We start from the raw sequence: 14,039 nt of genomic DNA on the forward strand, positions 1-14,039 counted from the left end.
TGGTTAGATAGGATGAATAACTCTAAAGATCTAATAAACAGCAAAAGCACTATAGTTAATACTCTATCCTGAAAATCTGCTGAAAGAGTAGATTTTAGGTGCTTATACCACAAAAAAGAAGGTAATTATAGAATTGATGAATATGTAAACTTGTTTAACTGTAGTAATAATTCTGCTCTATATATGTCTACCAATGTTGTGTAGCTTAAATATATACAATAGAAACAAAGTAAACAAATAACTGTGCTAGTCATTTGGAATACCACGATGATATCTTTACAGAATATGCCTTTGTACAAGCATTGCCATTAGTGATCTAGAAATGTATGTATCATTTGATATATAGAGCCTCATGACCACTAAATGCCATATCCTGTTCAGGTCTGCACAACTGTGTTTGTTCTGTGCTGTGGCTCTGTTTAATGATTTCCCTACTTCCCATCCACCACTGAAGCACATCCTGTTGTTCTGCCTATAAATCCCCTTCCTCGCTATGCAATATTTCATTCCATTATTTCTGACACAGACAGACCAAAAAAGCAACAGAAACAGCTGTGTCTGCAGGCAACTGGGAGGTGGAGAAGCCATAGTTTCTGAGATCTTACCCACTAAATTCTCTGAGATTGACTCTTTCCTCAGTTACACTGAGTAGGTTTCACCTCTGCAGTGACAGAGAGGAGAGAAACCCTAGTTTTTACTTCTTCTCTTGAGAACGTACAGCCCATTTCTGTGAACAGTGTAGTGTACATTCAGAGTGATGAATGGTTTTAGGATTTATTTAATTTTGCTAAAACTGTTCTCAAGGCAGTTGTGGTGTAAATGATAAAGCACCACAGTGGGCCTCAGAAGATCTCAGTTCAAATCCCAGCCTCCCATTTATGAGCTGTGGGACACTGGAGAGGTCAGCTGTTCTCCTGGAGTCTCCCTTTTCCCATTTGAAAAATATGAAATAATCTTCTCAGCTGTCCAGTGTTTTCCAGGGGGTTTAATGGAAAAAGGTGTGTATGTTTACTTAGCTAGTTAATTGATAATCTGTTTAGCCATTTAAGATGAGTGAGATTGTCAGCTGTTTTATGTTTAGGCAGCTGTAATGTTAGTACTACACTGAAATATTTCAAAAGGATCTCATTTTCAAGGAAAATGTTCTAGTGTTTGAGACAGCATTATAGTATTGCAGTCTTGCTGACCCTTAGCTCAGCTAGGTCCGAGTTGTTGTCTCACGCAGGAAGAATTAGGCACACAGACACCAGAGAGTGAGTGGAGTAGAATTTATTAAGTGAAAGGAAAACTCTCAGCAAAGAGAGAGGCCCTGAAAGCAGGTTGCGGATTGCCACTTCACAGTTGAATACCAGGCCTTTTATAGAAAAGCTGATGAGGCTGGGATCCTTTTTTGCATAAGGCGTGCATTGCTGGTGTTTCCACCCCTTCCTTCCATTGTGCATGTGGGCTTAGTCTAAGCCACTCCATATTGATTTATTTCCCTTACTGTGCATGTGTTAGAAAATGGAATTTTCCACTGTGGGCATATTTAGGCAAGCTCCCTGTGCAAGTTCCCTTATCTGCACAAAACATCTAGTGTAAGTACTTGGGGTTTGTGTGGATTGGGCAATGACCTGGAAGGGTTGGAGGTTCTCTGGTTGGAGGTTCTCTTCCCTTACTGCCTGCCTAAAGCAAGCTGGCTACCTCGTCTCAATAGGATAAATATTATTGTGCATACAAGGGATATAATACACAGATTGCCCTCCAAGTCATATTTCCAACTGGTCATCAATCTAAGAATCCAAAATTTTGAATAATTTTTTGATGAAATAATTTACTTTATTGATTCTCAATTTTGGCTGCACAGTGGAACCACCTGTGGTGTTTTTAAAAACCTAGGTCTGGCCAGGCACACTGGCTCACGCCTATAATCCCAGCACTTTGGGAGGCCGAGGCAGATGGATCACCTGAGGTCAGGAGTTTGAGACCAGCCTGACCAACATGGTGAAACCTCATCTCTACTAAAAATAAAAAATTAGCCATATGTCTTGGCGCATGCCTGTAATCCCAGCTACACTGGAAGCTGAGGCAGGTGAATCTCTTGAACCCAGGAAGCGGAGGCTGCTGTGAGCTGATATCGCACCATTGCACTCCAGCCTGGGCAATAAGAGCGAACTCCATCTAAAAACAAACAAACACACACCTGGGCCCTGCTTCAGCAGAATCTCCAGGATGGGGCACTGGAAAGGAGAACAAGAAAAAAGAACACCTTATTTTTAGCTTTTTCAGTGAGCCAGCGTTCATTCAGAAGAGATTAAAGTGCTTATTGCTGACTGGTCCCAGTCAGAGTTAGAATCGCAGGTGGATTAACAGGGAGTATCATAAAAGCCTTGAAGTGAAAACCCACAGTTGTCTTATTACGAAAAGAAACCTTCAATGGATCCAGCTGTGGCTCTGGTGCTCTGTCTCTCCTGTATGCTTCTCCGTTCACTCTGGAGTCAGAGCTCTGGAAGAGGGAGGCTCCCATCTAGCCCCACTCCTCTCCCGATTATTGGAATATCCTGTGGTTAGATGTTAAGGACATGAGCAAATCCTTAACCAATGCAAGTATGCTTTATGCTCCTCTAATAATGTACAAGGTGTATTTAACGTCACGATTCTTAAAGTTTTATTTTATTTTTAAGTGATAAATGAAAATTGTATATATTAATGGGGTACAATATTACATTTTGCCACATGTATACATTGTGAATTGATCATATCAGGGTAATTAGAATATCCATCATCTCAAATATTTGTCATTTCTTTGTAGTGAGAACATTTAAAATCCTCTCTTTTTTAGCTGTTTTGAAATATACATAATAATAGCCAATCTAAGAGTTGTGATGTGATATCTCATTGTGGTTTTAATTTGCATTTCTCTGATGATTAAATTTGTTGAGTATTTAAAAATATATATCTATTGACTTTTTGTGTGTCTTCTTTTGAAAAATGTCTACTCAAATCATTTTCCCATTTTACTAACTTATTTATTTATTTATTTATTTATTTATTTATTTATTTATTTATTTTTAGAGAGAGGGTTTTTTTCTGTTGCCTAGGCTGGAGTGTAGTGATGGGATCATAGCTCATTGTAGCCTTGAGCTCCTGGGCTCAAGCCATCCTCCCACTTTAGTCCCCCAAGTAGTTGGGACTACAGGTACATGCCACCATGCCTGTATAATTTTTTAGTATTTTGTAGAAATGTGGTCTCATTGTGTTTTGCAGGCTGGTCTTCAATTCTTGGACTCAAGTAATCCACCCACCTTGGTTTCCCAAAGTGCTGGGATTGTAGGCTTGAGTCATTGCACTTGACCCCACTGCTCATTTTAAGTAGAATTATTCATTTCTTGTTATTTAGTAAGCTGAGTTTCTATATATTTTGTATATTAGTCCCTATGTCTGATTTGCAAATATTTTCTCCCAATCCGTGGATTTTCTCTTGACTCTATGACTTGTTTCCTTTGCCATGCAGAAGCTTTTTTAGGTTGTCAGAATCTCATTTGTCTGCTTTTGCTTTCATTGCCTGTGCTTTTAGGATCATATCCAATAAATCTTTGCCTAGACCAATGACATGGAGTTTTTCTCAGGTCTTATGCTTAAAGCTTTCATTCATTTTGAATTAATTCTTGTATAAGGTGAGATTACAGTTCACTTTTATTCTTTTGCATATGAATATCCAGTTTTCCCAACACCCTTTGCTGCAGAGTGCTTTCCCCATTGTATGTTCTTGGCACCTTTGTCAAAAATCAATTGACTATAGATGTGTGGGCTTATTTCATGGATTTCTATCCTTTTCCTTTAATTAATGTGTCTGTTTTTATGCCAGTGCTATGCTGTTTTGCTTACTATAGCTTTGTAACATATTTTGCAATTCAATACTGTGATGCCTCCAGCTTTATTCTTTTTGGTTAAAATTGCTTTGGCTATTTGGGGTCTTTTGTGGTTCCATACAAATTTTGAGATTTTTTTTCTGTTTCTGTAAAAAATGAGATAAAACTTTTGATAGGGATTGCACTGAATCTGTATATTGCTTTGGGTAGTATGGACATTTTACCACTATTAGTTTTCCCAATCCACGAACACGGGATATTTTTGCATTTATTTGTGTCATCTTCAATTTCTTTCATCAGTGATTCGTAGTTTTCAGTATATAGATATTTCTCTTCCTTGGTTAAATTTTTTCCTAAGTATTTTATTTTTTGATGCTACTGTAAATGGATTGTTCTCTTAATTTCTTTTTCAGGTAGTTTGTTGTTAGTGTATAGAAATGCCACTGATTTTTGCATGTTGATTTTGTATCCTGAAAGCTTACTGAATTTATCAATTCTTGCACTTTTGTACTGAAGTTTTCAGGATTTTCTAGATGTAAGATTATGCCATCAAGAAACAGACAATTTCACTTCATCCTTTCCTATATGAATGCATCCTTTTCTGTGTGAATATTCCTATATGAATATTTTCTTTCTTTAGTCTAATTGCTCTTAACCAGTACTCTTTTGAATAGAAATAGTCAGAGGGAGCATTCTTGTCTTATTTCTGATCTTACAGGAAAAGCTTTTAGCTTTTCACCATTAAATATAATGTTAACTGTGGGCTTGTCATATATAACTGTTAATGTCACATAGAGCCTTCTGTATTACTGGAGGCCAGTTATTAAGCTTATGTGTTATATTAAATGAACATTCCTCAACATACCTCCTGTATTACTAGAGGCCAATAATTAAAATATGTTATTGTAAAGCAAATACTTCTTGTGGAATATTTTTTTTTCTTTTGTGTGTCATTGTCAAAAATAGTGGAATAAAATAATGCATTTTCCAAGAAAAGAAACTTTTTAAGTTGTAAGGTAGAATCAAAATGATAAAGGCCTGCTGCTTTTCTTTGGTTCACAGTCATTTGCTATAATTTTTTTTGCCTGAAGGAAAATGGCAATGGAAGAGTTTTGTGATTAGAGATTTTATTTGAGAAGTCAGTCACTATATATGCTATGTTTTTTGCTTATATAAGCCATGATCATTAAACTTCTTAAAAAAGCAAATCATACTTGATGTTAAAGAAATATCTGTGGGAGGGCGGAGCAAGATGGCCGAATAGGAACAGCTCCAGTCTCCAACTCCCAGCACAAGCGACACAGAAGACCGGTGATTTCTGCATTTTCAACTGAGGTACTGGGTTCATCTCACTGGGGAGTGCCAGACGATCGGTGCTGGTCAGCTGCTGCAGCCTGACCAGCGAGAGCTGAAGCAGGGCGAGGCATTGCCTCACCTGGGAAGCGCAAGGGGGAAGGGAATCCCTTTTCCTAACCAGGGGAACTGAGACACACAACACCTGGAAAATCAGGTAACTCCCACCCCAATACTGCGCTTTAAGCAAACAGGCACACCAGGAGATCATATCCCACACCTGGCCGGGAGGGTCCCACACCCACGGAGCCTCCCTCATTGCTAGCACAGCAGTCTGTGATCTACCGGCAAGGCAGCAGCGAGGCTGGGGGAGGGGCGCCCGCCATTGCTGAGGCTTAAGTAGGTAAACAAAGCTGCTGGGAAGCTCGAACTGGGTGGAGCTCACAGCAGCTCAAGGAAACCTGCCTGTCTCTGTAGACTCCACCTCTGGGGACAGGGCACAGTAAACAATAACAAACGAAGCAGAAACCTCTGCAGAACAAATGACTGTCTGACAGCTTTGAAGAGAGCAGTGGATCTCCCAACACGGAGGTTGAGATCTGAGAAGGGACAGACTCCCTGCTCAAGTGGGTCCCTGACCCCTGAGTAGCCTAACAGGGAGACATCCCCCACTAGGGGCAGTCTGACACCCCACACCTCACAGGGTGGAGTACACCCCTGAGAGGAAGCTTCAAAAGCAAGAATCAGACAGGTACACTCGCTGTTCAGAAATATTCTATCTTCTGCAGCCTCTGCTGCTGATACCCAGGCAAACAGGGTCTGGAGTGGACCTCAAGCAATCTCCAACAGACCTACAGCTGAGGGTCCTGACTGTTAGAAGGAAAACTATCAAAAAGGAAGGACACCTACACCAAAACCCCATCAGTACATCACCATTTTCAAAGACCAGAGGCAGATAAAACCACAAAGATGGGGAAAAAGCAGGGCAGAAAAGCTGGAAATTCAAAAAATAAGAGCGCATCTCCCCCGGCAAAGGAGCGCAGCTCATCGCCAGCAACGGATCAAAGCTGGACGGAGAATGACTTTGACGAGATGAGAGAAGAAGGCTTCAGTCCATCAAATTTCTCAGAGCTAAAGGAGGAATTACGTACCCAGCGCAAAGAAACTAAAAATCTTGAAAAAAAAGTGGAAGAATTGATGGCTAGAGTAATTAATGCAGAGAAGGTCATAAATGAAATGAAAGAGATGAAAACCATGACACGAGAAACACGTGACAAATGCACAAGCTTCAGTAACCGACTCGATCAACTGGAAGAAAGAGTATCAGCGATTGAGGATCAAATGAATGAAATGAAGCGAGAAGAGAAACCAAAAGAAAAAAGAAGAAAAAGAAATGAACAAAGCCTGCAAGAAGTATGGGATTATGTAAAAAGACCAAATCTACGTCTGATTGGGGTGCCTGAAAGTGAGGGGGAAAATGGAACCAAGTTGGAAAACACTCTTCAGGATATCATCCAGGAGAACTTCCCCAACCTAGTAGGGCACGCCAACATTCAAATCCAGGAAATACAAAGAACGCCACAAAGATACTCCTCGAGAAGAGCAACTCCAAGACACATAATTGCCAGATTCACCAAAGTTGAAATGGAGGAAAAAATCTTAAGGGCGCCAGAGAGAAAGGTCGGGTTACCCACAAAGGGAAGCCCATCAGACTAACAGTAGATCTCTCGGCAGAAACTCTTCAAGCCAGAAGAGAGTGGGGGCCAATATTCAACACTCTTAAAGAAAAGAATTTTAAACCCAGAATTTCATATCCAGCCAAACTAAGTTTCATAAGTGAAGGAGAAATAAAATACTTTACAGATAAGCAAATGCTTAGAGATTTTGTCACCACTAGGCCTGCCTTACAAGAGACCCTGAAGGAAGCACTAAACATGGAAAGGAACAACAGGTACCAGCCATTGCAAAAACATGCCAAAATGTAAAGACCATCAAGGCTAGGAAGAAACTGCATCAACTAACGAGCAAAATAACCAGTTAATATCATAATGGCAGGATCAAGTTCACACATAACAATCTTAACCTTAAATGTAAATGGACTAAATGCTCCAATTAAAAGACACAGACTGGCAAACTGGATAAAGAGTCAAGACCCATCAGTCTGCTGTATTCAGGAGACCCATCTCACACGCAGAGACATACATAGGCTCAAAATAAAGGGATGGAGGAAGATTTACCAAGCAAATGGAGAACAAAAAAAAGCCGGGGTTGCAATACTAGTCTCTGATAAAACAGACTTTAAACCATCAAAGATCAAAAGACAAAGAAGGCCATTACATAATGGTAAAGGGATCAATTCAACAGGAAGAGCTAACTATCCTAAATATATATGCACCCAATACAGGAGCACCCAGATTCATAAAGCAAGTCCTTAGAGACTTACAAAGAGACTTAGACTCCCATACAATAATAATGGGAGATTTCAACATCCCACTGTCAACATTAGACAGATCAACGAGACAGAAAGTTAACAAGGATATCCAGGAATTGAACTCATCTCTGCAGAAAGCAGACCTAATAGACATCTATAGAACTCTCCACCCCAAATCAACAGAATATACATTCTTCTCAGCACCACATCGTACTTACTCCAAAATTGACCACATAATTGGAAGTAAAGCACTCCTCAGCAAATGTACAAGAACAGAAATTATAACAAACTGTCTCTCAGACCACAGTGCAATCAAACTAGAACTCAGGACTAAGAAACTCAATCAAAACCGCTCAACTACATGGAAACTGAACAACCTGCTCCTGAATGACTACTGGGTACATAACGAAATGAAGGCAGAAATAAAGATGTTCTTTGAAACCAATGAGAACAAAGATACAACATACCAGAATCTCTGGGACACATTTAAAGCAGTGTGTAGAGGGAAATTTATAGCACTAAATGCCCACAAGAGAAAGCAGGAAAGATCTAAAATTGACACTCTAACATCGCAATTAAAAGAATTAGAGAAGCAAGAGCAAACACATTCGAAAGCTAGCAGAAGGCAAGAAATAACTAAGATCAGAGCAGAACTGAAGGAGATAGAGACACAAAAAACCCTCCAAAAAATCAATGAATCCAGGAGTTGGTTTTTTGAAAAGATCAACAAAATTGACAGACCACTAGCAAGACTAATAAAGAAGAAAAGAGAGAAGAGTCAAATCGACGCACTTAAAAATGATAAAGGGGATATCACCACCGACCCCACAGAAATACAAACTACCATCAGAGAATGCTATAAACACCTCTACACAAATAAACTGGAAAATCTAGAAGAAATGGATAATTTCCTGGACACTTACACTCTTCCAAGACTAAACCAGGAAGAAGTTGAATCCCTGAATAGACCAATAGCAGGCTCTGAAATTGAGGCAATAATTAATAGCCTACCAACCAAAAAAAGTCCAGGACCAGATGGATTCACAGCTGTATTCTACCAGAGGTACAAGGAGGAGTTGGTACCATTCCTTCTGAAACTATTCCAATCAATAGAAAAAGAGAGAATCCTCCCTAACTCATTTTATGAGGCCAACATCATCCTGATACCAAAGCATGGCAGAGACACAACAAAAAAAGAGAATTTTAGACCAATATCCCTGATGAACATCGATGCAAAAATCCTCAATAAAATACTGGCAAACCGGATTCAGCAACACATCAAAAAGCTTATCCACCATGATCAAGTGGGCTTCATCCCTGGGATGCAAGGCTGGTTCAACATTCGCAAATCAATAAACATAATCCAGCATATAAACAGAACCAAGGACAAGAACCACATGATTATCTCAATAGATGCAGAAAAGGCTTTTGACAAAATTCAACAGCCCTTCATGCTAAAAGCACTCAATAAATTCAGTATTGATGGAACGTACCTCAAAATAATAAGAGCTATTTATGACAAACCCACAGCCAATATCATACTGAATGGGCAAAAACTGGAAAAATTCCCTTTGAAAACTGGCACAAGACAGGGATGCCCTCTTTCACCACTCCTATTCAACATAGTGTTGGAAGTTCTGGCTAGGGCAATCAGGCAAGAGAAAGAAATCAAGGGGATTCAGTTAGGAAAAGAAGAAGTCAAATTGTCCCTGTTTGCAGATGACATGATTATATATTTAGAAAACCCCATTGTCTCAGCCCAAAATCTTCTTAAGCTGATAAGCAACTTCAGCAAAGTCTCAGGATACAAAATTCATGTGCAAAAATCACAAGCATTCTTATACACTAGTAACAGACAAACAGAGAGCCAAATCAGGAATGAACTTCCATTCACAATTGCTTCAAAGAGAATAAAATACCTAGGAATCCAACTTACAAGGGATGTAAAGGACCTCTTCAAGGAGAACTACAAACCACTGCTCAGTGAAATAAAAGAGGACACAAACAAATGGAAGAACATACCATGCTCATGGATAGGAAGAATCAATATCGTGAAAATGGCCATATTGCCCAAGGTAATTTATAGATTCAATGCCATCCCCATCAAGCTACCAATGAGTTTCTTCACAGAATTGGAAAAAACTGCTTTAAAGCTCATATGGAACCAAAAAAGAGCCTGCATCTCCAAGACAATCCTAAGTCAAAAGAACAAAGCTGGAGGCATCACGCTACTTGACTTCAAACTATACTACAAGGCTACAGTAACCAAAACAGCATGGTACTGGTACCAAAACAGAGATATAGACCAATGGAACAGAACAGAGTCCTCAGAAATAATACCACACATCTACAGCCATCTGATCTTTGACAAACCTGAGAGAAACAAGAAATGGGGAAAGGATTCCCTATTTAATAAATGGTGCTGGGAAAATTGGCTAGCCATAAGTAGAAAGCTGAAACTGGATCCTTTCCTTACTCCTTATATGAAAATTAATTCAAGATGGATTAGAGACTTAAATGTTAGACCTAATACCATAAAAATCCTAGAGGAAAACCTAGGTAGTACCATTCAGGACATAGGCATGGGCAAAGACTTCATGTCTAAAACACCAAAAGCAACAGCAGCAAAAGTCAAAATTGACAAATGGGATCTCATTAAACTAAAGAGCTTCTGCACAGCAAAAGAAACTACCATCAGAGTGAACAGGCAACCTACAGAATGGGAGAAAATTTTTGCAATCTACTCATCTGACAAAGGGCTAATATTCAGAACCTACAAAGAACTCAAACAAATTTACAAGAAAAAAACAAACAACCCCATCAAAAAGTGGGCAAAGGATATGAACAGACAGTTCTCAAAGAAGACATTCATACAGCCAACAGACACATGAAAAAATGTTCATCATCACTGGCCATCAGAGAAATGCAAATCAAAACCACAATGAGATACCATCTCACACCAGTTAGAATGGCGATCATTCAAAAGTCAGGAAACAACAGGTGCTAGAGAGGATGTGGAGAAATAGGAACACTTTTACACTGTTGGTGGGATTGTAAACTAGTTCACCCACTATGGAAAACAGTATGGCGATTCCTCAAGGATCTAGAACTAGATGTACCATATGACCCAGCCATCCCATTACTGGGTATATACCCAAAGGATTATAAATTATGCTGCTATAAAGACACATGCACACGTATGTTTATTGCAGCACTATTCACAATAGCAAAGACTTGGAATCAACCCAAATGTCCATCAGTGACAGATTGGATTAAGAAAATGTGGCACATATACACCATGGAATAGTATGCAGCCATAAAAAAGGATGAGTTTGTGTCCTTTGTAGGGACATGGATGCAGCTGGAAACCATCATTCTCAGCAAACTATCACAAGAACAGAAAACCAAACACCGCATGTTCTCACTCATAGGCGGGAACTGAACAATGAGATCACTTGGACTCGGGAAGGGGAACATCACACACTGGGGCCTATTATGGGGAGGGGGGAGGGGGGAGGGGGGAGGGATTGCATTGGGAGTTATACCTGATGTAAATGACGAGTTGATGGGTGCAGCACACCAACATGGCACAAGTATACATATGTAACAAACCTGCACGTTATGCACATGTACCCTACAACTTAAAGTATAATAATAATATATAAATTATAAAAAAAAAAGAAATATCTGTGAGTTCATCATAAACATAAATGAATGAAAGCAAGAATTAACTAGTCGGGGCCATCTGGGTGGTAACAGAATATTTATGGCCTCTGTACAAAACTGCCATCTGTGACCTATGAGTGTACAATGTGGAAAACATTGTTACACTGTGAGATGCCACGTGTCCTGTTACTATCTCTGTTGGATTTACTCTCTTTCTGTGGTGATTATACCAGTGGATCTCAAAGTGGGCTGGGCAATAGAATCATTTGGGTGATTTAAAAAGATGTAGATTTTTTAGTATAGATGACAGGACACCTGCATCAGGATCGCTGTGGGAGGAACTTTGCAGGGGATCCTGAAGCAGTGTCCTGAAGGCTGATTATTCATCAAAATATGGACATTGGGAGCTGAAAAATTGCTCAGGCATCACAGGTTGACTAAGCAGGCTTCAAATTTGGATCTTCTGTTTATCAGTTGTGGGATACTGAAAATGAATTTGAAATTCTTTAAAATTAATCTGTCTTATCTGTAAAATAAACAAATCTAGCTCAAAGTGTTGATGTGATGATTAAGTGTAATAACCTGCATACTAATTTCTTGGGCCACTGCCTGGCACATTAAAGGCACTGTGTATATGCCCCTAAAACAATAATCATCATCTTTATGTAAAATCCACAAATATTTGAAGCTATATTTGATGGAATAATCATATCAATATGATAATAATATCAGTCTGAATCACAGAAGATATATAGACCAAATACTGACTTTTGCTGCTATTTGAACCTCCTTTTCTATGTTCAGTTCTCAAAAGTCTATGGCCCTGTGTTCACTGTGTATTTTGGCTTGGAGCCCATTGTGGTGTTACAAGGATATGAAGCAGTGAAGGAGGCCCTGATTGATCATGGAGAGGAGTTTTCTGGAAAAGGTAATTTCCCACTGGCTGAAAAAGTTAATAAAGGACTCGGTAAATGTGCATGTATCGTGTGAATGTGTACATGTGTATGTATTGGGCAGTGGTTATAGCGATGGGGAGGATGGAAAATAGAGGCTTGAAGAGCTCCTGGAACAGAACTTGACCCAACCACGTGGCTGCCGAGTGTTAGCTCTGTTTTCCTTGTTTGGGGTCTCCCTCCTAGTTTCTGTTTTCTGTTCTGTTAGGAATCCTTTTCAACAATGGAAAGAGATGGAAGGAGATCCGGCGTTTCTCCCTCATGACTCTGCAGAATTTTAGGATGGGAAAAGGAGCATTGAGGACCGTGCTCAAGAGGAAGCCCACTGCCTTGTGGAGGAGTTGAGAAAAACCAATGGTGGATGACTTTTTTTTTCCCCAAAAAATGTTTTCTAAAATTTATTTTAATTTATTTTTAAATTGATATGTAACCTTTATACATACTTATGGGGTACATGTAATATTTTGTTACATGCACAGAATGTGTGATGATCAAGTTAGGGTGTTTAGGATGTGCGTCACGTTGAGCATTTATCATTTCTATATGTTGAGAACATTTCAAGACCTGTGTTCTAGCTATCTTGAAATATGAAATACTCTGACATTAACAGACTGGATCTTCCCTATTGACATCTCTGGAAACCTCCTAAGGGCAGCCAGATCTTTCATGATAGGCAGTAGTTGTCAGTCCTCATATGGAGGGGGGAAGTTTGAAGCAGAGAGCCAAGGAAGCTTTTATGCACCTATGCTTGTTGTGTTTGTACACAATGACTATGCATATGGTGTGAGTATAAAAGGCTTATTTAATCCTGTTCTCTCCCAGGCTTGGTTTGTTTTCAAATCATTACAGCATGAATTTAGAAGGTTTTGTCTCATTTTTTCAAATTATTAAAGAGCAATGTTATTCCCATAGTGCAAATGTGTCCCTAGAATGTTTCACTAGGGCATACTAGTCGCACAGACATAGTGGGAATGACCTCGTATTTTTTTTTTATTGTTATACTTTAATTTCTAGAGTACATGTGCACAACGTGCAGGTTTGTTACATATATATATATGTGCCATATTGGTGTGCTGCACCCATTAACTCATTATTTACATTAGGTATATCTCCTAATGCTATCCTTCCCCCTACCCCTTCCCCACAATAGGACCCAGCATGTGATGCTCCCCTTCCTGTGTCCAAGTGATCTCATTGTTCAATTCCCACCTATGAGTGAGAACATGTGGTATTTGGTTTTCTGTTCTTGCGATAGTTTGCTGAGAATGATGGTTTCCAGCTGCATCCATGTCCCTACAAAGGACACAAACTCATCCTTTTTTATGGCTGCATAGTATTCCATGGTGTATATGTGCCACGTTTTCTTAATCCGGTCTGTCACTGATGGACATTTGGGTTGATTCCAAGTCTTTGCTATTGTGAATAGTGCCACAATAAACATACGTATGCATGTGTCTCTATAGCAGCACAACTTATAATCCTTTGAGTATATCCCCAACAATGGGATGGCTGGGTCAAGCAGTATTTCTCATTCAAGATCCTTGAGGAATTGCCGTACTGGCTTGCACAATGGTTGAACTAGTTTACAGTCCCACCAACAGTGTAAAAGTGTTCCTGTTTCTCCACATCTCCAGCACCTGTTGTTTCTGATTTTTTAATGATTGCCATTCTAACTATTGTGAGATGGCATCTCATTGTGCTTTTGATTTGCATTTCTCTGAGGGCCAGTGATGATGAGCATTTTTTCATGTGTCCATTGGCTGTATGAATGTCTTCTTTTGAGAAGTGTCTGTTCATATCTTTTGCCTACTTTTTGATGGGGTTGTTTTTTCCTTGTAAATTTGT

At 39.4% G+C, this 14,039-nt stretch overlaps 1 pseudogene; it reads left to right on the top strand.

Moving 5' to 3' along the window:
• The first annotated feature begins 2,415 nt into the window (after positions 1-2,415).
• Positions 2,416-12,559, top strand: LOC103216804 (cytochrome P450 2C18-like; annotated as a pseudogene).
• The last annotated feature ends 1,480 nt before the right edge of the window (positions 12,560-14,039 follow it).

This window comes from Chlorocebus sabaeus, chromosome 9 (assembly GCF_047675955.1).
Source record: "Chlorocebus sabaeus isolate Y175 chromosome 9, mChlSab1.0.hap1, whole genome shotgun sequence".
NCBI classification, from domain to species: domain Eukaryota; kingdom Metazoa; phylum Chordata; class Mammalia; order Primates; family Cercopithecidae; genus Chlorocebus; species Chlorocebus sabaeus.